The 26,080-nt window shown below is 37.9% G+C and overlaps 1 long non-coding RNA gene across 2 annotated transcripts in view; it reads left to right on the plus strand.

Moving 5' to 3' along the window:
• The first annotated feature begins 7,759 nt into the window (after nucleotides 1–7,759).
• Nucleotides 7,760–26,080, plus strand: part of LOC148188114 (uncharacterized) — an 82,985-nt gene continuing 64,664 nt past the window's right edge. For both annotated transcript variants that reach the window (XR_015778186.1, XR_015778185.1), the window contains exon 1: nucleotides 7,760–9,792. This is a non-coding gene — a long non-coding RNA (uncharacterized LOC148188114). The remainder of the gene's footprint in view (nucleotides 9,793–26,080) is intronic.

Here is a 26,080-nt window from a genome sequence, read left to right on the forward strand (position 1 = left end):
GGGCCACAGGTGGGAAATGAACCCGCGGCCGTTGCAGCAAGGACTCAACCTCTGTGCATGAGGTGAGCCACTGGGCGCCCTATTTTAAAGTATTGACTTGAGTATTTTGGCTTCGCCATCTTTGTTTATTGGCGCCAGAAGTGACAGCCTGTTGTCATTCCAAACATGTAAAATAGCTCCACTCTGCTAGTGCTTTAGGCGTAACTGCGCAATGCCAAAAAACATTTAAATAAAACAAACTTTTGCGCAGGAGTCAAGAGTTTGCTTCCTGTGTGGATTTGTGGGTTTTTTTCTACACCTTGCCATGTGCCTCTTTTGCTTAAACCAAACCGTGTGTGACTTTGTTGCCTAATCCCAACCATCATAACAGTCTGTGTTGGTTGCCATGTGTTGTGTACACATAAGGACCATGTTGCATCATTCAGCTAAGTGCACTTGGACTTATATAGTGTTTTTCTAAGTTCTCAAAGATACTTTGACCCATGTGGTTCTCGCTCTTGATCCCCTCCTATACACTTTGTGTCGGTGGTGGTGGGTATATGAAAATATGGAAGTAAAATCAAGAGAAGTTCAGGCATTGATTGTTTAAAATAATGTATGTAGCTACTGCGATGTCACCCTTTGGTTTGTGGACTGCCACTCTGAAGCCTGAAGAGGGTTGGGCTGTGGGAAAGCGAGGGGTGGCTCTGACTCACAGATGTGATGACACCTTAAGACAGTCTGTCACTCAAAGCGGCCACACCCTTAAGTATGCGTAACTTTAAATCTAATAACATTTAAACAGTTGGGTTATTGCAGTTATTAATGTTGAAATTGGCTATGGAGACAAGGCTTTTTGTACCAGGCTGTAAACATATTAATTTCTGCTGCAAAGTTTGAAATTTTGACATTGGCGTCTGTGTTTGTTTTACTTTTTAGCCTCGGAAGTCAACACTTGTCCTAGAGCCAGTAAAAGTGTGCCCTCATCTAGTGGATTTGAGGCCCCCAGGATCAATTTTTCCGCAATTAAAAATCACAAAACTAAGTGACTGAATTTTGTACATATTTATTTCCTAAACTACAATAAACAGTTTATTTGGTGAATGAAACTTTGGTTGCGGTAATGAATTAAAGTTCAGGACTTATTCAAGGATGTGCGGTCTCTGGCACTAAGTGCTGTGCCAAAAAATCTCTTACATAATGATTAGACATTTATAAATAATTAACGAGGCTCTTTTAGTATCCAGGATGGAACATTGCTTTTGGGTTATTCATAGCAACCTGGATGTGGTGCTTAATTTCGTGATTAGAGAAGCTAATTATTATTATGTGCTATAATTGCTACAGACAATGAAGGTGTGAAGATGGCAGAGACAAATCCAGCCAAAAATAGTCCAGTTATTACAGATAAATGCACCTTTTGTGCCACATTCGTCTGAAGATGAGCGGAACCAACAACCAGTGAATGTTCAGTCGGGTGTTTTTCTCAGAGCTGAAAACTGACTGAAGTTGGTATCTTTCTTAAATTTCTTATCCAATTTTTTATTTTTCTGTGGTCAGCATGAAAATAATCTTGACAAATGAACCTGCCTGCCTATTATGCATTTGCATTATAACAACTGACATTAAACATTTCTCATGAATACATAACATAGCGCTTCATTTTTAATCCCTCTATTCGGCATTTCAAGCAGTACAAAAATGTTTGAAGAAAAAAAAGGCACACTATGGTGTAGCAGATATCGAATGATATTTTCAATTATTTGGAATATTTATCAACAACTGTAGCCACTCATGTAAAGCATCTCTAAGTTTTAAGTTTGCTCAAAATTTAGTTATATTTACTTGCGAATTAAACATGACAAGTTCAGTCAATGTTAGCAACTTTAATAAAGCAAGTTCACTGTGCTTTATGTCTGTATTTGTTCAGATGCAAACTAGTCAGTTATATTTGTATGTTCTTAAACATGTTAACAAAACAAACTTGCAGATCTTCTAATTTCATTATTGGCAATATCGTCTTTGTAATGATCAAGTTAAGTCAGACTAACTTGGTTGAAGATGATGGATGGATAGATGGATTTTTAAAAAAATTAAGTAAATGCAGATAAATTTCAAGTAAACTTAATACTTAGATATGAAGTAAACATGCATTATTTGTATTTATATTTACTTTCCTTTTTTCAAAGCAGTCGGTTTCCAAGTTGGTTTTAAGATCATTTGCCAGATTTTACAGTGTACCGGTTATGTTGAAAATGAACAAATAAATACTTTTACAAGTCTTGCCAGTTGAACTTTTCAGAGGCAGCAAAATGACCCCTTTTGAATTATATCATTGTAGTTACATTAAAGATGTCATAACTAACACTGTACTGTATATAGAACAATTTCACTGTAAGACCAACACTGTTTTAGTTGGTTGCTGGAATTCTTAGAAGTAGATGAAGTTGGACTAAAAACTCCACCTTACATTAAATAAATCTGAGCCACCATGGGATGATTAATAATGTTGGGGAAAAAAGACAAAAACAAAGTTCTGATCCACAAGTTTGCTTTTATTTCTTTGATATCGCTCTTAATCATTTTGTGGAATATTATTTGACCTCTTTTGCATTTGAACCTTCATATGAAACCATCTCAGAAATTTAGACATATTGAAATTGCAAACAATTAGACATTTAAACCGTGACAAGAAGCCTTGACTGGAAAGCAATCAGTAACTACAGATGTCAGATAAATGTAGTGAATTCAGCCCTTGATTTCTTTCAAAAACAGAGGGAAGAAGGCAAAAAGCAAAAAAAGGAGAAATGACCCAAAAATATTAAGAAATTAGAAAAAAAGGTATAAGAAAATAACTTAAAATGTGTCAATAATAATAATAATAATAATAATAATAATAATAAATATATAAATTTAGGAAATTACCTTTATCTATAATAATTTTGTAACGTGTGCATTTTAACATGTAATTATGATAATTATAAATGATTTTTTTCCTAGCTTTTTTCTCTAATTCTAAATCTACTTATTTCTTGCATTTTATGGAACACTTCTTGCCAAGTTGCTCATCATCTTTTTTTAAATAAATCTTGCCAATTTGCTCAGCGTTGAAAGGTTTAAATACTTGTGAAAGGCATCTAAATGCTGCTAAAGAAAAGTGATGTTGCTCCAGGTTTCAAAGCTTAAAAACAGCAATATTTTCCAATGAAATATAACTATTAAAGTTGCATAAATGCACTCAAATGAGGCACAAATACAACAAAATGTATTAAAATACATACTAGAGTTAATGTACTTTCCACTTCTGGATGTAACTAAACAAACAGAAGCAGTTTTAAAGAACTTAAACTTAATTCTTCTGCAAGAATCCTTTTCCTCGGTTTTCCAGAGTGGTTGTAACCACTATTTATTATTTTCATTTATTAGGTGTGTTCAAGGGCAAGTCTGATGTATGCTGTGAGAATTGCTGAAAGACACAGAAAGAATGTACATTAAACAATTATGAGAATTGCACCACATGATTTAAACGACACCCAGAGGAGTCTTACTGGAACTTTGGTGCAGTCGGACGTCGAGAGTACAACTGGAAAAACTCTGCTCCTGTGATCTTTTAGTGATACCAAACCAACAGAAGCAGATTTCCTCCATCACAAGCTTTACAGTGAGCACTTTAAATTCAGAGAGGATGTGTGGCTGCATTTATGTGAGTTCTGTGCTTCCTCAGCGCTGGAGAGAACAACCTTGAAGGGACTTTATGAGAAGAAAAGGCTTTTTAAAACAGTAAAGATATAATGGCACCCTTGGTAGGAGAAAACAGAGACAAGTATATTGCTACAGCTGTGAAAGCTACAACTTTAAAGCAAACATTTATGCGTAGGAAATGTTGGTGTACGTGTTGCTGTTTCTAGAGGGCCTAACTCCGGTTCCTGCTGAACTGAGCCAGTGTTTGTTTAACATCGAACTGTTATCAGCTCAGTAGGCACAGGAGGTTGAGCCCAGGCACCTGCACCACCTCACCTTCACCACAAGGGGAAGCAAACAACAGGAATAGGGCCACAGGAAGTCTGGACACTTGAGGACACAGTCCCTCTTACATAAACAGATTATACCCTGAAAATGTATCCCACTCATCTTTTCTTATTTTTAGGATAGAATTTATAATAAAGTAAAAATACTCTGTAATGACAGTTTCAGCAGTTTTAAGTTATTTTTCAACATTGTGAGTTCAACATCATTCATTTACACATATTAGAGGTGGAAGCTGAAATTGAGATGCTATTTAATAGATAATTGATCAATAAGTGGTCATTTCAGTGAATTACATTTAATGCACACACTTTAGGATTTTTTTCCATTATTCCAGCCACTGGATTTCTTATTTTGACTCATTTTGTGTGACAGTGTTTGTCAGAATCATTGCTGCTCTGTTACCTTTGAATATTTATAATAATAATGTTTTATTTTTTATTCCCTTTTATTTTTGTTTTTATTGATTTTGTTGCATTTGGTGTTTTATTTGCATTATTTTACATTAGCATTTTCCATCTTGCATCTTAAATGATCTGTTCTCTTGTTTTAAAGAAAGGTAAAGTAAACATGTATGTTTTACGTTCCACAAAATCCTTTAAATATCAAGATTCACACAAAGAACAATGTCAACTGTACTGTGTTGTCAAGCAACATTAACCAAAGCCTCTTTTGCTTATTTTTCCATACATGGGTAACTGCATGCGCACACAAATACAAACACAATCAGAGCTTTGCTTTCACGACCACCCAGACAGTAAATGAGCTCAGGAATCACAATTACATTGCTACTTGTTTTCCTGATGGGACATTTCCTGTACTTCCTTCCTGCATGAGTAACCCTCCAGTCGCCGCCTCCTACCGTCTTCTCTCTTACCTATATTTCTTTTTTTAGGACCCTCGTCTTCTTCTGCTCCCTGAGCGACCAATTAGGTTTCATCTGCTGTCAAGAAATGACAAAAGGGAGGTCAGAGGAGAAAGAAAAGGCTCTCCTGAATGCCTTTTGACTTATTGCACTATCCAGTATAAGATATATAACATGCACCATCTTTATTCCACCAGTATGTCTATTATACAGCATGTGTATATATACATAACCCGTACAAACAGTGTAAAGTGGGAGGATGAACCACAAAATCCAACAATATTTTAGTGGATTGTAGCAGCATATCATTTCAGAAAAACCTTTGCTTCCATGTTGACGTCTTGTTATAACAGTGGAAATGCTTGTGAGGAGCGGAACTTAGCCACTGTGAACACAGGCCAAACACTGAACTGTTCACGGAGCGAGCTAAGTCCTGCCCCTCCATCAAACTCTGGACAAACACAGACTGAAAGGACACCGCCTGCAATTAGTGCAACATTTTGGGGTGATGCAATTATCCTCTTTCTTGCCGAGACACCGATGAAAGGATTGATAGCAGCTTGAAGCTACTGTGAGCAGCCAGTTCGATTAACAGGACTGGAAAGAAAAAAGCTAGCTGGGCTTTGTCCAAAGTTAGTGAAGTCCACCTACTAGCACTTCTAAAGCTCACTAATTAGCACCTTAAAGCTCGTTTGTTTAATACAGAAAACTAGGTTTAAAACTGGGAGACTTTTTGAATCAGCCTCATAGATATGAGTTAGGAGGGTCCTGTGACACAATCATCCCAACTTTTTAGATATCGCCACTTGTTCAGTGTTGTTCATGTCTACATATAACATGATAGGTGTCCTCCTGTGTCTGTTTTTGACGTTCCAGGATGTCAGTTTAAGTCTTTTATATGCATTGTGTCTTTTCCAAATACAATTTGGTTTTCGCAGGAAATGTAAAGTTTCTTCTTGAGAGATGCATACAGTCTTCATCAAAATAAATTTAAAACATGGTAAAACACCTTGTATATAAGTTTATTTCCTTGTGCAACACAAGCAGGTATTTAGCTCCAGGCAACCAGAGCATGTAGTTAGGTGTCAAACAAAAAAAAACATCATGGTTTGGCTCAATATTCATACTCTCCTGCCTGCCTACTATTATGTCTTTACAGGTGGTGTTTCATAGTGACGCCATTCAATGGCTTATCACTGAAAAAGGTGGCGTCGGTATCTGAAACTGAAATCACTAATCATGTGGTGGTATTTGACGACTTTGGAATGAGAAAGAAGCTGGTTGGGAACACCGTGCAGGCCGTTAAATGCTTGTTGGCATCATTTTGCTAGGTATCACTTTTAATTTCATTAACATCGTTTGGCTTAAAATTAGCACATTTGCACGTGCCAAATACCATAGGCTATGTCACATGACAAATGTTAAGTTAATCGGTAAATAACTCAAAAGTGATTTATGTTTTCACACAGGACACAAACTCCAGTCTCCTGGTTACAAGTCCTGTGTTTGGACTTTCTCATTCTTTATAGAAAAGTTACCTTAACTAGCTCTCTCTGTCTTTGCATAACAATAAACACAACCAATTAATGGGCTTATTAAGGCATTTGTCAGTATAGTAAGACCCTTCTAACTTATATCTTTGAGATGCTTTGATGTGGATATCTTTGATATCCACTAATAACACTAATTTAATTGTGCAATAAAATTCAAACTGGATGCTTTAGTAAGTCATAGCGCCATGGCAAGAAAAAGTCTAGAGTATAAACCCTGTAAGACAAAAAAAAAGTTTTTTATTGGTTTTAAATGAATAAGATATAATATGTTAATTTGTGAGAACCTTGTTGGTGAGTTATTTACATTTGGACAGAGCTTGGCTAGCTGTTTTCAGAACTTGGCTAGCTTTGTTTAATATAGAGTGTTATCAATCTTTGAATCTGGCTCTCAACAAAAAAGCTAATTTCCCCAAAAAATGTTGCACTAATCCTTTAAAACATGCATGTTCTCATTTGAAAAGCAGTCAGACTTCTGCTAACGTGGATGTTTGCCGAGCAGTCGTCAGGTGTTGGACACTGGCGTGGGTTTCAGCTGTAGCTGGTTGGAAATCCCTGGCAATGTGATTTACATTACATCACAACCAAATCACTCTGCCAGGAATCCCTCCAGCTAAACCAACCATTCACTATGTTTGGGAAGACGGAGACAAGGAGGACTAGGAGGAGGAGGGTAGGAGAGGAGGGAGGGAGGAGGGCGGTGAGAGAATGACAAGCAGAAATACAGAAAATGAGTGTGAAAATTAAAAAAAAGATGCATTTTGTGGGGAAAGGAGGTTGCTGGTGAGGACAGAGGGAGAAAGACCGCAGGCTGCAGGTGTTTATCTGAGCACACGTCAGTGTGGCACAGCATTTACTCCCTCATCACATTGTAATTATGGGAAATACACACTCTCTCACACACATACATACACTTTTAAATGTTAACACATGCACACACACACACACACACACACACACACACACACACACACACACACACGTGTGCTTGTGAGCAGAGTTTTCGTTCATTGACGCACCTGGACAAACAGTATGTGAAATCTATAGACTGACATTGGCTGAAGTCTTGAAGGCAGGCGTGTTTGCAAGACTGCAGGTGAGTAATGATCAATCAAGCTCATGCTTATGTTTGTTTTGGAGCTGCACAGGACTATGTTCATTACACATGCAGTTACTTGGTAGTTAGACAAAATCACCAAAATGTCTGGTATATTATTCTTAACCCTCTGAAACCTGGATTGACATCAAAATTCTTGTGCTGCATTCAGATGCCTTTCACAAGATATTTAATCCTTTGAACCTTGAGCAAATTGGTTTGATTTCATTCCAAAAAAAAATGACTTGAAAATCAGATATTTTATTAGAATATTAGAATATTAAAAAAAAAATAGAGGAAAAATGTCCAGAAAACTATAGGTGATAGGTTTTAGGTATAGGTTTTTGTTTGTATAAAATAGAGTATCCTCAACCACTGCTTTTATAACTCTGTCCTTAAGTCCTCTCTAAGGTGCTTTATTTGCAGCCTTTAGTTATTTGAAAGTATAGATCTTCGCTCTTCTACTTTAACACAATGCAGAATAAAGCTACGTGTCGTGTTCCTGCATTTGTCACCAGCTTCCTGTCACGAAGCACTTCCCTGAGCTGGTAAACATAGGAGGAAAAAAAGAAGAAGAGAGAAGTACCACGGAAGAGCTCATGCAGTTAAGAAGCAGTTACGTCAAATGGGCAAAAAAGCATCCATTATTCACTATGACATTCAAATCACTATGCACATTTAAGAAAGCAGTTCTTTGTACATTTAAAGACTGTCGTCATTGCTTCATTATACCTCATTCTATATGGATACGGAGAGCTGGTTATTTGCCTATGTAAGCACTGAAGCAGTCAGCCCAAGCCTTAATTGGCAGTCAGGTCCACTGTTGCTCAGCCAATGCAGCAGTCGGTGAGATAGAAAGGCTCCAAAAGCACTGAATGAGGCAGCTAGAATTGTCATGAGAAACCAAGAGCTATTTCAGAGATAGACATTTTGTTAACATAAGAACAACTCAAGTCCAGAATTATGAATAGCCAAAGCTTAAAGTAGAACTCAGTAGAAGAGATTCTCTTGTCAGGCTTGTCAAAGGTGGAATAAACTACCTGTCACCACTAGATGGCTACAATAGTTAAAAAACAAAAATCCTAAATTAATGAAGCCTGAGACAAAAGAAATATGCAGTCAATGATAATACTTTAATCTGTGGATTCCCAGAGCATCAGTTGTTGTTCCCTGTTCTTTTAATGCTTCAGTGTTACTTTGTGTGCTGATAATGCATTGGGCTACATTTTGGTTTTAAGTGTTTACTTGTATAAATAATGTTGGTTTCTGTTTGTATCTATTAAAGTGATTTTAATATGCTTGACTTTTGGAAGAACAGCACAGTTGTGCTAAAAGAGGTCTTGAAATAAATAAATACATAAATAAATAACTAAATCTAAGAAAAAATACTACCAGGCCCTGAATTTCAAAGGGCCTCTGAATGTCTATATAATAATATATTATTATTATCATTATCATTATCATTATCATCATCATTATTATTATTATTATTATTATTATTATTATTATTATTATTAATCCTGTGAACTGATTGGCCCGTTTGTCGCCAAAGGTAATATTCGTTGACACTGATTGGTCAGTTTTGGTCAGGTGTTATGAACTCGTGACCTCTTGATCGGCGAAAAGAAACATGGCGGAATTTGGGTGACGTGAATGCTGCACAGATGCGAAAGTTTAAGGAGGAAAACGACAAAGTTACTTTAGAAAAACACCAAACTTAACTTTTTTTTTTCCAAAAAGGCTCATAATGTGGGAGTCGCGCGACTCAGCTACAGACACGCGGCTGCAGCGGCCACGCGCGGCACGTTGCATTGAGAGAGTGATGTTTGCCAAAACAACCTGAAGTACAAACAGATTTTTATATCGCAAGGTGTGAAGAGGTAAATTGGAGCAGATACAGGAAACACCAGGAATGAACGCGAACAGGGAGACAACTTAAAGAAGGACATCCACAGCTGGGTCACTTGCTGCTCCAGACACTGAAGGGCGACGAGCAAACTGGAGACAGTGTTGGGACACTGTGGGACCGCAGAGACCAGCAGGTCATGCATTCAACACTGAACCTGCTAAATAGATTTAATTGATGACAGTGTTTGTACTTATTAGGCCATAATGGACCTGGGGACTTGTGAAAACAGAGGAGCCAATATTAACAACAAGGGCGTGCATCAAGATAGACTTCGCCATCTGACGCTAATGTCCAGAAAGAGACATTTTTCGGACTTTAAGGAGTATATCGGGAACTTTGCTGCCAAGAAAACGAGACACTTCTAAGGGTAAGTCAGTGTTTAAAATTAATGTTATTATTGATTTTGCAGCTTGCAATGTATCTGGCGTGGTGTGCTGTATGAGTGGTGTCTGCAGTGTTGCAGAAACGTATTGGTGATGTTGTGTTTGTTGTTGTTTGTGGTGTGACATGTCATGTTGCAGAGAGATAATATGAAATATAAGATGAGGCATCGGTGTGCAGTACTGTTGTTGTTGTGAGTTTTGGCTCAGCAGTATCTCTATGTGAAGAGGTTAATGGTTTGTTGTGGTGGTGAACATGTGGTTAGCCAAGCCAGGGGCCTATGCCAGGGTTAAGGAGGGTTACCTACAGTAATGGAAAACCTGGAAAAAGTCATGGAATTTCGCAACTACATTTTCCAGACCTGGAAAAGTCATGTTATGTTTTTGTTTATTTTTTCATCATGCGCATTTATTATTTATTTTTCTCCATGTTCAGTCTGTCCCATCATGTATGCCCACAAGGCAAAGTTATTTTTTATGCACTTTTGATTTCAGGGTAGGGGCATACAACTCCAAATTTCACTGCTGTTTTTTTTGTGATTTTTGTCTTCCCTTTTTTTTTTTTTTTAAACATTTTTGTAATGTTTATGACAAACTTAAGATTTTTTTTTTCTTCAGTTGGCTGTTTTTGGGTGATTTATGTTTTCTTAATTTGTAAAGAAAGAAAAATGTGTTGTAATTTTGGCAATTTTTAAAAATAGAAGAAAAAAAATAGAAAACTCACAGATTTCAGATTTTTTTGTTTTTTTGAAAGGCATGCTTTCCTTGAAAATTACCAAAATGACCCATTTATCATAGCAAACTATAAAAACAGAAATTATTGTCGGATATTCAAATTTCCAACAATCCATGAACACATCATATGGGTGCTGAACTTATGTTTGAATAGATGTTGAATCTATCTATGTTTGAACAATGCAGGGATAGAGGGGCAAGAAAAAAAACCCTATTTTTGGTCCTTGAAAAGTTATGGAAAAGTTTTGAAATTGTGTCCATGAGGATGTGTGGAAACTCTGATGAAATCACTCCTGATAGAGGATACATGGGTAAATATCATTTAACTTCTTAGAAACACTGTTGACCTGCTGCCTTATTTTGCATCAAAGAAAAAGGGAGTGAAGGGGTGCAAGTGTCTGGCTTTTTCAAATATTTCTCTCGCTACAGTGTTTGATAGAACAGAAAATATGGGCGACCAACCCAGAGTAAACAGCAGCCTTCCACTCCCTCTGACACTGATATGCTCAGTTACATGTTTCTGCTGCTGCTGGTCGTATAAATTTCTGAATTGCTAATGCAGCTTCATTCAATCACAGAGAGAGGCTGATTTAATCTATGTGGAGAGCGAGGTGGGTGGTAGGGAAGTCATCTATGTGAAGGCTTGGCTCACACACACACACACACACACACACACACACACACACACACACCATCTTGAATCAGCTCTACAAACCAATGCATCAAATATAAAACAAATTTCTGTCCAAGCTAAACAGGCAAAGAACGTCAATCTGGTGGTCCAGCACTAAACAAAACAGAAATTTCTCAAAGGAAACTAAATAGAGGAAAGAATATCTTTTAAGCCTTAAAGCTGCTATTTACATATTAACAAGGAATCAAATGATGATGTTTGTGTCAACGGGGTCATTTATGGCGATAAACCCACAGATATTATCATCCGAGTCTGCAGTTCTCCTCAGCTCTGCTTAGCATGTTTCACCTTTCATCTTTGGCATCTTTCAGCTCTTTGATTTGGTTTCTCAGGCCTGCAGCTTTACTATTTTGGTTCAGTCTCACCACGCTCGTAGCCTAATTTCCAGACACAACAGGCAGCTATTTTCAGGAAAAAGACGTTGCGTATATGCAGTACAAATCAGAGTTACAGTTGAAAATTGGAACACCTACATTATATTTGCAGCCTAAATAATTAATCACACAAAAAAGCACATCCCTCGTGAAACCCTTAAAGTATTGCATAAATCATAACTTAAAGGTCCCATGTTCTAAAAAGTCAGATTTCCTGGTCTTATTTAACATAAAGTAGGTAAAGGTGCTATATAAATACTATAAAAGTTTCAAATCACTCAATCCACAAAGAAATACACACAGGAAGTAGCGGTTAGTGTCATTCTATCTGTGGTGTCACTCTAATATCTGACGTTTTTGCTGGTCCGTGAATGCAGCGCAGCAGGAGACGTTCTTCTTATCTCCTTTGCAGCTGAATGTAACTCCTGAGGTGGATAATTGATCTGTTGATTCGTTCACAGCTGATCAGATTGCTAGATGAGAGGAGATATTTGCAGATTTTTGTAAGTGAAAGACAGTTTTAGGCCCGGCAGAATGAACGGTTCAGTTTCACTTTTAATGCGCCTGACGTTTTGCTGCATGTCTCTGCTGCTACTGCGCTACAAATAACTCAACAGTGTTTTAATATGGCTCTTAATTAACAGTCCAGCTCCACTGAGACTATGGCGGGAAAAATTAGACTATGGCGGCCCACCATAGTCTTTGTCATTAATGGGAAACTCCGGTGGAGCTGGAGTGCGGACGGTCTGTGTGCGCTGTAAAATTACATCGATGATTGGAAAAAACAGTGGAGTTTGGATTTTATCTTCATGGGTGGGCCGCCCAGGAAGAGTATATGTATGGGAAACACTGTAACCAACACACTACTATATCAGTTTAACAAGTGATAATACTGTATGCCGATACTGTATTTACTTTGTTTTTTCTGCACCACAAAAAAACAAAAAGTCTGTTAATGCAGTTGTAAGTGCCATGGTAGAAACGTGAAAATCATCCTACTATTGCTGCAGTAGTTCTCTAATCTACCTCAAACTTTCTTGTCCTCTGTCCCGTTTTTCTGCATTCACAGCTGGCTGACAATAATAACCCCAAGCTAGTCTGTGTCAAGGCTTGACTTTGACAGCCAGTCACGGTAACTCAATCGCTGGGTGCTGTCTGCCTGTCTGCATCTCTCTCACACTTTCTCTTTCTGTTAAACACCAACCCAGAGTGGTATTTCTGGATAGTGATGTGGACTAATGCAGTACCACTGTGCTGCATTTATGCTGGCAAGAGTGACAAACCAGCGCACGGGGACTTGTTGAGCCAGTACTTCAATCCGCAGGATTTTTTGGGACACCAGACTGAAAACAGACACACCTTAAGTGAAACCATTTAAAGCTAGGGGGAAAAAAGTAACCAGATAACGCTGATTTGACCTCAAAGGGTCGATTATACGTCTCCAAAAACAGGCTCACTTGACGACATTAAAATAAAGTCTTATATTTCCACCAGTATTAAGCTTGTTCACTGCTCGCCTGTGGCTGCCTCTCAGCTATGGCTGTTTGACAGCTAAATGACTAACAATTGGCCTGGCCGAGCTCCAGACCGCCCCAGCGTCTCAATAACAGCAGGAAGTACGTACATGACTAATACCCTCCACTCACTTTTCTCTTTTCTGCTCTCTCTCATTTTCTGTCCTTCAGTCTTCACGCTACAAGATATTGAAGATAGACTAATGATAGACTAATGAGATTAAATTAGAGTTAAACCTCATGACACATTAACTCTTTAAAACCTGAGCAAATTGAATAGATTTTTTTGAAAAGTATGGTAAGAAGGTATGGGCAATTAAACAAAAAATGGCCTAAAATGTTCAAGATACAAGAAAATGATCTTAAAATAAGCAAGAAAAAAAAACAAAACAAAAAAAAAACAATAGCATGACCTTAAGAAAGTGCTAAAAATATTTTTTTTCTGTAGCATAATTTTAAATATATAATTATAAGAATGATTAATATAGTTTATTGGACTTTTTTCCCCTATTTTTAAAAAAATAAAATCTAATAACCTCCGTACAGCTCATTTTCAAGTCATTTTTTGTCACCTTTTACATTTTTTTGCAATTTGTGGGACATTTCTTGCCAAGATGCTCATTGTCTTGTTTTCAAAATAAATCAAACCAGTTTTCTCAGGTCCCAGAGGTTTAAATGCTTGTTAAAGGTGTCAACAAAACTAAAGGATTAGTCTTAGTAGTGAGCGCCCCTGTAGAGATAAAACTGCTCAGGTACCGAATCAGCCCATGTCTCATCACAATTAGAAACATTTGTCTGAGACAATCAATAGAGAAAAAGGAAATCAGCGGCAGCCACCAGCAGCACAGCAAACTAAACGTTTTTCACCTAAGTGCCTCAAAATTATGGTGATTGAAACGGAGCCTGGAGCGCGTCTGCCGGGCTATCTCAGCCGAAAATAATAACTGAATCCCTATATGCGCGAGTGCTGGCATGTTATTTAGAATGACAGTCATAAAGTTGAAGAAAATTGCGTTCCCTCTCCTTCCTTTCGTCAGATAGAAAGCCATGCTTGAAACACAGACTGCTGCCTCGATTTTCTGAGACATCCGAACATCGGCAGCCGCCACCTCGACCTGGGAATGCATTATCCCGACACTCAACACGAAGATTGGCCTCATGTACGGGAGCCCGAGCAATCTCTGCTTCTCCTCGGCTTACCTTTTTTACTCTCTGGAGAGCGACCGGCCGGGCCCTTCTCTTGTGATTACCCCGTGATTTTAACAGCCTCAGCTGTGCTGTATTTTGGCTAGACACTTTTTTTTGGGAACAGGCCAAGGGCACACATGATTGGTCAGGGTCTGTCTGGGGCTTACACATGGTTGGTTTATCCTAGTTTGACCTGCAGCGTTCAGTAACCTGGGCTAAAAAAAACCCAGCACCTACTGGGTGCTTGGATCAGTTTTGCCACTTTGCTTCTAATGTTCAAAAGTTTAGACTTGATACGCCGATCGCTGTCAACATGTTTGAGCTTCACTCAGAGCTTCTGGTGTCTCATGTGGTGGCTGCACAGTGTCCATGTCAGTGTGGACAAAATAGGCACCGCGTCTTCGTAAACCTATGGGAGGGCTTCCCCGAGCTGACGCGAGAGCTGGCTTTGTGCCCGAGGCGTGATGAGGGGACAGACTGATAGGCAGGAAGAGGGGGAGAGCGGGCAGAGAGAGGAGCAGACACAGGAAGAGGGAACAGACGGAAGTTAGAGCGAGGAGACATGACGTGTGAGCACACAGTGAGAACTTTAACAGCACTGAACAGAGGCGCCTCAGAGACAGAGAGATTTAACTTCAGATAGCCTGGAGCTACTTTTCACAGCAGTGAAGCAGTGAGAAGCATGCAATGCCTGGAAGACTATCCGTGACGTCTTAGTCAAATTACAAGCAAAGAAAGTCATATTTGCTCTTTTATGCATATTGTACAAGACACCGACCCTGACTTCTACATCCTGTAGGTCAGTGGTTCACAACCTTCATGTCTGAAGTACCCCACATAGCCATGCCAGATGAACTCATAGACTGTATATTAAGATGGACAACGCTATGCTTTAGTGAGGCTAAAATATACGGGCGCTGCCATCTTGCGATGGTGAAGTCATTCGGAGCCAGAGTCTGCACAGTAGCACCAAAACACCCATCCGACCAATTAAACCAATTAAATCATTAAAAGTGAACTTATGACAAAAATGATCACTTGAACAAACATCAGGGTGATGATAACTGTCTTCAGTGACAGAAACCACCTTTGGGAGACATGTATTCAGCGAGTACTTTGAGTTTTAGTTTGGCCTATGTCCCAGTCACTAACATGGAGGGGCGGGCTTTATGTGCAGTACTGCAGCCGGACACCAGGGGGCGATCGGATTGTTAAACTTTGGGGGAACTGTTGTCTGTATATATATTAAACCTATGGATGAACTCAAGTACCCCTTCATTGACCCCACCCTTCATGACACCAAGTTAACAGCTATTTCAACCATTTATCCTCCATTTCAGTTGTGGATTCATTACTTTTAGCAATCTGTTTTACCTCATTATCCATTACTTTTAGCTAACAGTGTCAGCTGATTATAAATTTTATTGTTATTGGATTAATTAGATTATTCTACATTTTTTAGGGGTGCCACTTTAAGCTAGTCCCATGCAGTTTTTCACAGTCATTTGATCCGAATCAAGACAATCTGGTAAGCATTGCTTTACTCTTTCATTATGGACCTCAAAACGTTTTTATATATAAAATAATTGAACTGGAAAAATGCGATTAAAAAATGTTACTAATCACTATTAACTATTGAAATTTTGTGATTAATAGCAATTTTAAAAATTTGTTTGGCAGCCCTTTTTATTTTTTTTTCTATCTATTTTAACTGTATCCTGTTTACAACAGTTTTTAACTGCTTTTTTTCGCTGTGTATTTTTCATTTATACTTCAGTTTTTGCTGTTTAAACTGTATTACTTTTAGCTAAACCAGCCGGTCCTAACTGTGGCGAATATTTTTTGGTACATTTTATAACCCTCATTTATCCCCAGAGAGGGAAAACTATTATAATTATTCACTGGTAGTGACTGGCCTCTTTCTGGCTCTTTTTTTCAGCAGCATTTCAGCCCCCAAATATAGGTGGGTTAGCAACTGTTGTTGCTGGGTTTTTTTCAGCTGGTGCAGTTGCACGAAAAGGGGGTGTTTTTTTTCTTGATGGGATAGTTGTATGAAAAACAGTTTTTTTGTTACAGAGACATTGCTGCTTTTCTTGTGAGGATTGTAAAACTGCATATTTTAAGCCAAAACACTATTTTTTCCTATAACATTGTTGTGCCTAACTGTAGCACGTTAACCACAGTGTGACTGAAATGTGAAGTTTAAATGCATCAGCCACATAACAACTTGCAAATGTAACTTATCCCTGGTTTGCAGAAACACAAAATGCCAACATGTTTTTGATAATTTAGTTGGAAGTAATACATCAAATGTACATTAACACTAAATAAGTATCCTTGTCTTCACTGTTATATGTGTATTATTAGTCTTTTAGAGAACCAAAATGTGGATGGTAGTGGTATGTAACAGTTGTGCTTAATTTGAAATGATCTAGAACCACTGCTGGTTACAGCTGACTCAGTATGTGGATTCTGTAATTGTTAAATTGCAATTTCTATTATGTCAAATTAGCACAATCTTTCCATGAACCCACCGGGAACTGCGTGTAGTTGGGTATAACTGCTGTAAGCTGCAGCACATTGCGGCACATACAGTAATTGTGGTGAAAGACATGAAAGAACAGAGTCCATAGTTGGTTTCAGTCAATGAAGATCATGAAAAGTACTGTATGTCCTCTTTCTTCTACGAGATTGAAACTACTACTGTGTAGTAGTTTTGATGTAATATCCCAGTAGTACATTTATAACCAGTAGGAACCATTTGATTGACTTTGACTGAACAATATCTCTGTGTAGTGATTACTGAGTATTTCAGAAGAATAAACTGCAAAAAAATGCTCTTTGATGTTTAATATTTTGCAGGAAAAAATCCTTCCTCAGCTTATTATTAGTTATTTAAATCAAACGCTGAGAGACTTGTATTGCCTGATGTTTATAATCCAAATGGAACATAATGATTTCATAATTAAATACATGCTCACTGCTGGCCCTAGTTTGAAGATTTTCAGCCTGTAAACGTCCAAACATAACCCAGAATATATATCTTTTTCCAGATAAAGCCTCAATTGTCAACATGTGTGTAAAACTAAATGAAACGGCCTAAAAATAAGCCTAATTACAAAGCATAGGATGGTTTACATTTGCCTGTGAAATAAATCAACAGAAAATAATTTGGTTGAGGTTTGGCCATTGCAGCCAAATCACTTCTGCAGAAACTCCTTGCCCACTAAATCTCCTACTGGCTGACGAATATGCAGGCAAAACAGCCCTTAAGGAACCCTTAACTTTATTTACCTCTCAACACGGGACTAGGGGAACGTAGGCCTGTGCAGTTTTTTAAGGGGCCCTCTGTGGACACAAAGTCTGGGATCAGGCCTGAACTGAAGGACCAAATTAATGCTTTGAGTGCTTGGAACCAAACAGGCCCTCTAACTATGAAGCCCTATACAACAGCAGAGGTGGACGTCCAAAAATACTCGACAGCAGGGCTGGTTTCATACTGTCTATAAAAACTATATAGTGTACAACCTATATTACATTCAAAATAGGGACGCGACTAATGATTATTTTTTATTATGGATTAATCAGTTTTTTTTTAATCAATAAAATAATCATTTACTACATAGATAATAGTGAAAAATCCCTGTCAGGGGATCACTTTTGTTTTGGCCAGCAGTCCAGCAATAAATAAGTAAGTGAATGAATGAATAAATAAATAAATAAAACAAAAAAGTAACAAAAAAAAATTGTTAAGTAAACAAAAGTAAAAAGTATAAGTAAAAAAAAAAAGATTTTAAGAAATTAGAAATAAACAACAGTTTAAATATGCACACACACACACACACACACACACACACATATATGTATATATATATACATATATATATATATATATATATATATATATATATATATATATATATATATATATAACAGAGATCTAAAAGACAGGCTTGACTATTGGGAAGGTCATGTTTCCTTGATGAAGAACTTACATTTTTACACAATTAAATTAATTTTGTAATTCTATATTGGCTAGGATAGTAGTTAAAAAGGACCAAAATTACATGCTTACATTTGACAATTTAGTCAGATTTATTTTGCTCTTATTTTTTTTAACTAGCCAAGGCAAAATGGCATTATTACCCTTTACATTAATAACTTAGTTTTTAACTTTAAAAGTGCATTTAATAAATTTTTTTAATATTAAGAAAGGACATCACATGCTTGATTTTGTGTCCTTGACATTCGGTGCTGGGACACGTGAAATACATAATTACATAATACATGTATGCAGAATTATTTTATGACCTACAGCTCAAATACTATGTTGTGTTTGATGTCTTTGGTGGTTGTGTATTTTGCTCAGAAAATTGTCCTCATAACTTTTTCTTGCTGACCTTAAAAAGCAGACAGAAAACCTATTAAGTTATACAGTAAGTGTGTGAACGCCTCTCTCTCTCTCTCACACACACACACGCACAGGACACGGCCAAAAACAAAATTAATTCTTTGGAAGATGATGGCTGTTGGCATTCAACCTGCAGCAAGCGTGCGATCCTCTCAACTCAAGATGAGACCAACCTTGAGCCAAGCAGCAGCAGCAACAATCATACTTTCCCACACATAAATGAAGGTATAGGGAGTTTATGGGTCTCGGAAAAAATGCAATAAAAAGCCTTTCTGTGAATGCGGCCATCTGTGGACCTTTAAAAGAACTTCCTGTAAACAAGGCTGAGGAGAACAAATCCTCTCACACTCGTCCAACACTGCGCTGCCGCCTAGAGCTCGCCTTTCATCTTTGTTTTTTTCCATTTTTTGCTTTGCTTTCAGCCTTGGATCTTTGACTCTGAACTTTCTTTTTCTCAGCTCGCCTGTCTGTCTCTCTTCTTGTCTTCCCCGCCTTTTCTCTCCCTTTCTCTGACTCGTCCATAGAGCACCTTGCTAATAAAAATGTCTTTTATTTTCCTAAATACAGGATGCAGCTATTTCATTATAATTACAAATAAAAGAAACTATCACTGCCAGTTTTTGTAGTGAAAAATCACAAACTGTAAAGTTTTAACTGCTTTTTCGCACCGTATTTAATGAGACTGATTTAAGTACGCTATAAATAAGAACATATTGTGACGTTTAAGTAATCCCTTTTTTTCATCTGTGTGAGTTCTTATTGGATTTTCGCTATGAAAATCTTTTTATCCAAACAACACACGATATCCAACATTTTTTCAAGACGGTGTTTATAAACACCCGTAATCCCTTAAACAGCCTCATGACATACTTGATTTCGGGGCGCTTTTCCCCCAGTTTTCTCTGTGCACATTAAATATCAGCCTCAATAAAATTCAATCAGCAAGGCCTGGACACTGTCTCAGTACACCTCCACTGATGTGTCGCATTTTATTAGATCCGCAGCTGATGTAAAGCAGCCGTACAGAGCAGCAGGCTGTGGATAGATTACATGAAAAAGTATATTCCTGTTTTTTTGTAAAAAACAAAAAAAAAATTCTGCATATGTGAAAAATAAAAAGCAATTAAAAACATAGAAAAGGATTAAAATGCATTTTTACATCACCCAAACTGTAGTGATTTAGAAATTAATTTTTTTCCAAAATATTTAACTATGATTAACTACGCTGTCCACAACATGACAAAGCAAAATTCCCCACTGTATAAAAAAAATTTAAATAATGTAAAAAAAAATAAAAAATCCTGCTTTTACAAAAATCAGTACGTGTGTGTGTGTGTGTGAAATATCAAGCCACACGAGCATCACATTACAACATATTTTCATGTCAACAGCAATTTGTCACGGCCGCATGCTTTGCTCCTACCAGGCCTTTGTTCAGTACTTAAGTTTGTCAGAGAATGAACTCTGGAGCGTCTCACTCCCTGTGGCGTTCAGACTGAGGCAGGTGTGTTTCTTCGGTTAGAGTTCGGTATGTTTTGCTCTGGTTTTCTGGACAGTATCAGTTTGATTTTTACTGCTCGCTGAGGAAACCCAGACAGACTGGTAAACCCAACTGGGCAGCAGTTACTCGGGAGAGTCCATTGTGTGCGTGAGTGTTTGTGTGTGTGTGTGTGTGTAATGGCTAAGTGATGTCAGGTGGAAAAGACTGGCTACTTCCTCCGTCTGTGCCAACTTTTAACGTATGGAGAGAGGAAGGAAGACAGAGCGAGAAAGAGAGAGAGAAAGTGAGAGAAGAGAAGCCACATGGTCTGAGTTTTCTATTCTGATTGTCAGTAACCAAATCGCCCCAGAAACAACATGTCGCTCCAGTTAAAGTTTCAGTTAAACATGATCAACCCGAACACGAAACGCAGCAGATTCTGATGAAAACTGAACTGTTTATTGACACGGGAAGCTGAGGATGGCCAAATAAACAATGACTGGAGAAGCTAATTTTACATCCATGGGTACCAACAATCGAAATCCTTTCAGATTTTGATTAAAACAATGAAACAAAAATCAGGGCCCAAAATACAGCAAGGACTGCTTATATGAAATTTTCACCTGAAGACATTTAGCAGCCTTAAAATGACGAGAACAATCCAAAAACCTGCCACGTACGCCGTGGATCTGATTAATATTTACTCATCTAGTGTCAAACATCAAAATCGGCCTCGCTCATATGCTCTTCTGCTGATTCAGATCAATACACAAACTACAGAATAAGCACGCAGTCTGAAGTGTGAAACACATTCATTTTTAACATTTTCAATATTTGTGACTACTGATTTGCTTATTAAGGTTTTAATTTTAATTTGGTAAGTATTAAAACAAGTTCTCGATCCCTCTCAGATAGTCTCACGCACGTATTCCCCGATGAAGTTGGCAACGAACAAACAAAATCATAAAATAAATAAATAAATATTCAGACATATCAAGGTTGTTTGGGTTAAAAAAAACATTAGATCATCCCTGAAAGTATTCAATTTTATATGTTAGGGAGAAAATATTCAAATTTTCATCTTAAATTCAGAAGAAAATATGAAATGACAGTGTTGAAGTACTATAAACTTTCTGAAACTGCACTGGTAAATAAAGCACATTAAAAAAAGACTATTTAAAACCAGAACAGCTCTCCAAAACACATCATGAATCACCCTCAAGTCTTTCATTTTACCTTCACAGCAGCCACCACATGCACACTTCACTCACCTCTGCAACTTTACTGGCGCAGAAATTGCTTTCAAACTCTCTCACGTCTTTCAGTGGAGACAGTTTAAGAACAAAAAAAACAACTGACGTCTCTACACGCTCAAACTGAAGAGATCCCAAAGCCACAGAGTACAGCACAAAGACGAGACAGGTCACCGTGTACGTACATGCTGCCTGCAAAAGCCTCCGAGCTCAAGTCCAAGCTCAAACTGTGCTCCGAGCGTTGCTTTGCTCCACCTCCTCCAAACTCCTCTTTAAGTTGAAGGGTGTGGACTGAGTCAAAGCTATGACTAAAGAGAGTCCACATCATTCACACAAGTTTGCCTCTTGCAAACCACACCCAGAGAGAGAGAGAGAGAGAGAGAGAGAGCAGAAAGGGAAACACTGAAGTTTTCCTTAAATATCGAGAGGAGGAGTGAGGAAACTTCTGGTTTCGGGGTCACCCAGAGCCTTGAAATAACTAGGCAGTAGGCTCTGTTATGAAAAGAAAATTATGACGCAGAGCAGCGGTCATTGCAGGATGTTTATATTATTTGGCAGACGCTCTGTACTTTTTAAGATGGCGGTAGGCGTACGGTGGGCCCTGACGTTAAACATCAGATTACCGAGATAAAAGGGGATTAGTTTGTGTGCGTGTTTGTGTGTGTTCTTGCCTCCACACGCTCCCCTTCTGTCTGCACATCCGGCTGTACATTTGCGAACATGTGCATACGTTCATGTGTGTTTGAGTAGGCACGGCGGCGGCGGCCTATAGTTTGGGGCTGCCTGCGCCTCCACGCTGATGGCTAACAGCTGCCATCTCTTTCCTGTCTGAGTGGGTATACAATCCATGCTATAATGCAGTAATCATACAGTATGCCTACATCTGTTTGGCGTTAACCAAACACGTGCGATCCCAAAGCAGTTCTTCTGCCCCTGCCGTTTATTTGATCTCACTTTATTATAACATAACATAAGGCCCTTTGGTGGCCGCTTTCATCCCAGAGAGGGTTTACAATGCTGTGAGTGCAAAGTACGGCTTGGCGGGAATCAGACGTCTTTTCTTGGCAGTGTTAGTGCCACGTTATACCTTTTTAAATAGATTTTAGTTTCACACAGCTATGGATTAAAGTCGACACACGGAACAATGTGTTTCCTGGTAAATTAGTCCATGTGTTTTACACAAGGCCTGCTGTCTGAAAGAACTCTAAACATTTCCTCTTTGAAAATAAATATATTATACAGTTTTGTTATTGTCAGTGAATCCCATGAAAAGACCAAAACCAGCAATGTGTAAGTCTGTCTCTCGATACTTCCTGATTTCCCTTCCTTAGTCTGGGGAAAGCCTTTTTGATCCTATTGATGACTTACATCTGTAAAAATCAGTCTTGAAGGTAGGATTTCCGGTAAAAATGCACTTTTTAAGTCCATTTACCCTTTATTTATTAGGGACTATTTTCAGTGGTGGATAAACCTTTAAAACTTGAGCAAAGTGGTTTGATTTCTTTTAAAAACATGGGCTGAAGTCAACAAGCAACTTAACAAGATAAGGCTCAAATACAAAAGATTTGTTAAGAATTTACAAGAATACTACCTGGAAATAAGCAGTAAAATAAAACACAAAAACAACAAGAAAATGACCTAAAAAGTGCTGAATATTTAAGAAATATACATGCATGTTATAATTTATCATATTTTTTCTGTAACATGTAAATGTAACATTATTACAGTATAAATATAGTTTAAGTTTTTACTGTAAAGTTCTCCCTTTTTCTTTTTTTTTTTGATAATTTTCTAATAAAACACATTTTTAGGTCATTTTCCTGTCACCTAATTTCCTGGAATTTGTGGGACATTTCTTGCCAAATTGGTCATGTTTTCGATGTCTGTCTAGGTTTCAGAGGGTTAATGCATATTTTCTGCTGTGGTGTGCAATTACTGTTATTGCGATTATGACAGTATTCTGAATTTGATGTGAGTCATGTAAACAGCATATTCCATTTAAAAATTCCAAACTAGGCCTTTTTCCGAATTTAACATTTACTGATCAAGACGTGGAATACCCCGGTGTTATTCAGGTTTTAATAGCATTATTGGACAAATATACAGCATGCATGTATGGAGCCCTGTGGAGCAAAGAAATAACCTTTTATTTATGTGGTGTCAGAATTATCAGAAAAATTTGTTCCTGACTGGGAAAATGAACATGAACGGCCTGTCGAAACTTCTTGGAAAGTTGGCAAAAATTTTGGTACACGAGTTGTGGAGTTGATAATAGTCATATATACATATATATATAAAACACAGTGGAAGAACGTGTAGTTTTTCAGTTAATGGTGATAAAACTTTTATTAGTTAACATATTGCACGTCAGTTTTTCTATTGTCATTTGTAATACGGTCTGAGGTTGTAAGCATCAGCTGCTGTACAAGTAGAGTGACCTAGACTAGTTAGAAGAGTGATTTATCATCATTATTGGAGTGAAGCAACATTTTAATCGTTTTAGGTGCCGTATTGATGTAGCAGTGAGAAAAAAAGACTTTTAAAATGAAGCTTTAAACTGTTTTTCTGAACTGTTGTTTAAATTCTCTGAGCAATAAAACACAGTTCTCTTTGTAGTACTAATGTTGTCCCCACATTATGACTTAAAGCTCAGATTTAAATTCAAAGTAACCAGCGCATTTCTGAAAAGAAGACCAAATGAATCCGTCAACTCATGCATCTTTGATAGCTTTGCAAAATAGTCCTTGAATTTGTTGTGTTACACCTGGCAGTGTCTTATACGCATGTATTTCCACTGCTGCATTTTAATTTTGTCAAATAAACTAAATTAAACTTCACACCAGTGATCACAATAAGTGTCTTACAGTTGGATCTTTATAGTTGTGTCCAATTTGATGAAAAAAAAAAATTTAACTAAAAGTCTTAGTGAAGCTAAGCAAAAAATACAGTATATTCTTTACTTTCCAGACCAAAACTCTTTTCCTCAACTGTTCAATACTTCCTTTCCAGGGAGTTCCTTTGGCTTATGATAACAACACAATTATTACAAAGTTCATTCTTGTAGCATTTGAGGAGTAATCATTCATAAAAATGACCGTCGAAACCAGAGGTGGTGTTTGGACGGTAGCCAAACAGGGCGATGTTTGTCCATTAGTTTCTATTTATGGCCAAATATTATGTTGCTAGGAAACAGCCGGCTCTATTGAACTTATCAAATGAACATTAACAGCTCAGCGAATGGCAGCAACATATACGTCAAATGTCATCATTTCCCCTCTCCAAGAGCTCGTGACACATGAAGACACACAGAAATGTTCCAGGGAAAGATCCAAAAGCTGCCGCTCGTATTTCAGCTGACCACCTTCAGTGATACCAAAACCACACAAACTCCTGTAAATGGTGTTTATTTGTCTGGCGGGCATAATTTACTGTAAGTAAATCGATGCTGAAATATTGACAAAGCTTTTAAAAGGAGCCATATAAAGTCTTATCTCACAAAGGAGGGCTCTAGAAACAACACATAAAAAGTCTTATTTGGTCTGGCGGGTCGCCCAGATGGCAAGTGAAAACAAAGGCTGCCTTCGAGCACACTATCAGTGAGAGAAAGACAGACGGGCAGTCCCACAAGGAACACTTTCACCTGCGCTGCAGACAAAACCTCAAGAAACGTGAGCGTAGGAACACGGTATTTATTTCCTTTGACGTTTCCATTAAACATTTCCTTGCAGACTTGTACCTTTGCACATCTTTGCCAAACAGAACCGATGTTTTTGAGGAAGTTTTGAACAGTGTCTACTTTGTGTGTGTGTTCCTGTTTCCCTGTGTGTGTATGAATGAGTCATCCTGGAGTGACCCCACCCAACGTGGGCGGTTGATTTGGCGGGCCGGGAGTATTTGGCCTCTGTCAGTCTGCCGGTCCCAGACAGAACTGCTCTCATAACTGGCCTCTTTGTTCCAAATGTCACTCCTCTCAAAGGAAGGGAAGAGATCCCATCACCGCCTCTCGCGCCGTTTCCTCGTGTCTCTCTCTGTCGCTCTGCATCTGCCATGACTATGTCCGACCCACAAAATACTACTGATAGCTGCCTGGCACTGGCGGGATAAAATATACATGTTGTAATGGCATCATTTTTTTCTGTTTCATTTCAAATTAAGCAGCCTCAGGGCTTGTCTTGTGAGCTTATTAATCTTCACAGAAATATAATTTTAAAATCAAATGTGTTATCTGTGTCTGCCCGAGAAAAAAAATGTGTGATTGGCTCGAATCATGAGGAGAAAGCCCTGGAGGTCCTGTTTCTTCTCATCATGTTGATGTTTCTTCCTGTAAGAGTATCATTCCTTCTCTGCATTACTTCTTGGTGCACATAGCCAACTGAAATTGTCCTTTTGTGGCAACGTTTGAAGTTGTTTTTCAACTAATTTTCACCAACAGTTACAGAAAATGCCAAAAAGAAAGTGTCATGCTCCAGTTACGGAGAATCAGATTGTTTACTGGAACACTTGCGGTGTCAGATGGGTTTAAAACCACTTAGATATTGTTTGAATTATAGTATTACGTAACCAACTTTAGTACTTACCATCATTTTCACAATTTTATATTTTATTCTTTTTTTGTCATCCCGTAAT

Source organism: Plectropomus leopardus, chromosome 12 (genome assembly GCF_026936395.1).
Source record: "Plectropomus leopardus strain MGB_pleo_1.0 chromosome 12, ASM2693639v1, whole genome shotgun sequence".
Classification (NCBI taxonomy): domain Eukaryota; kingdom Metazoa; phylum Chordata; class Actinopteri; order Perciformes; family Serranidae; genus Plectropomus; species Plectropomus leopardus.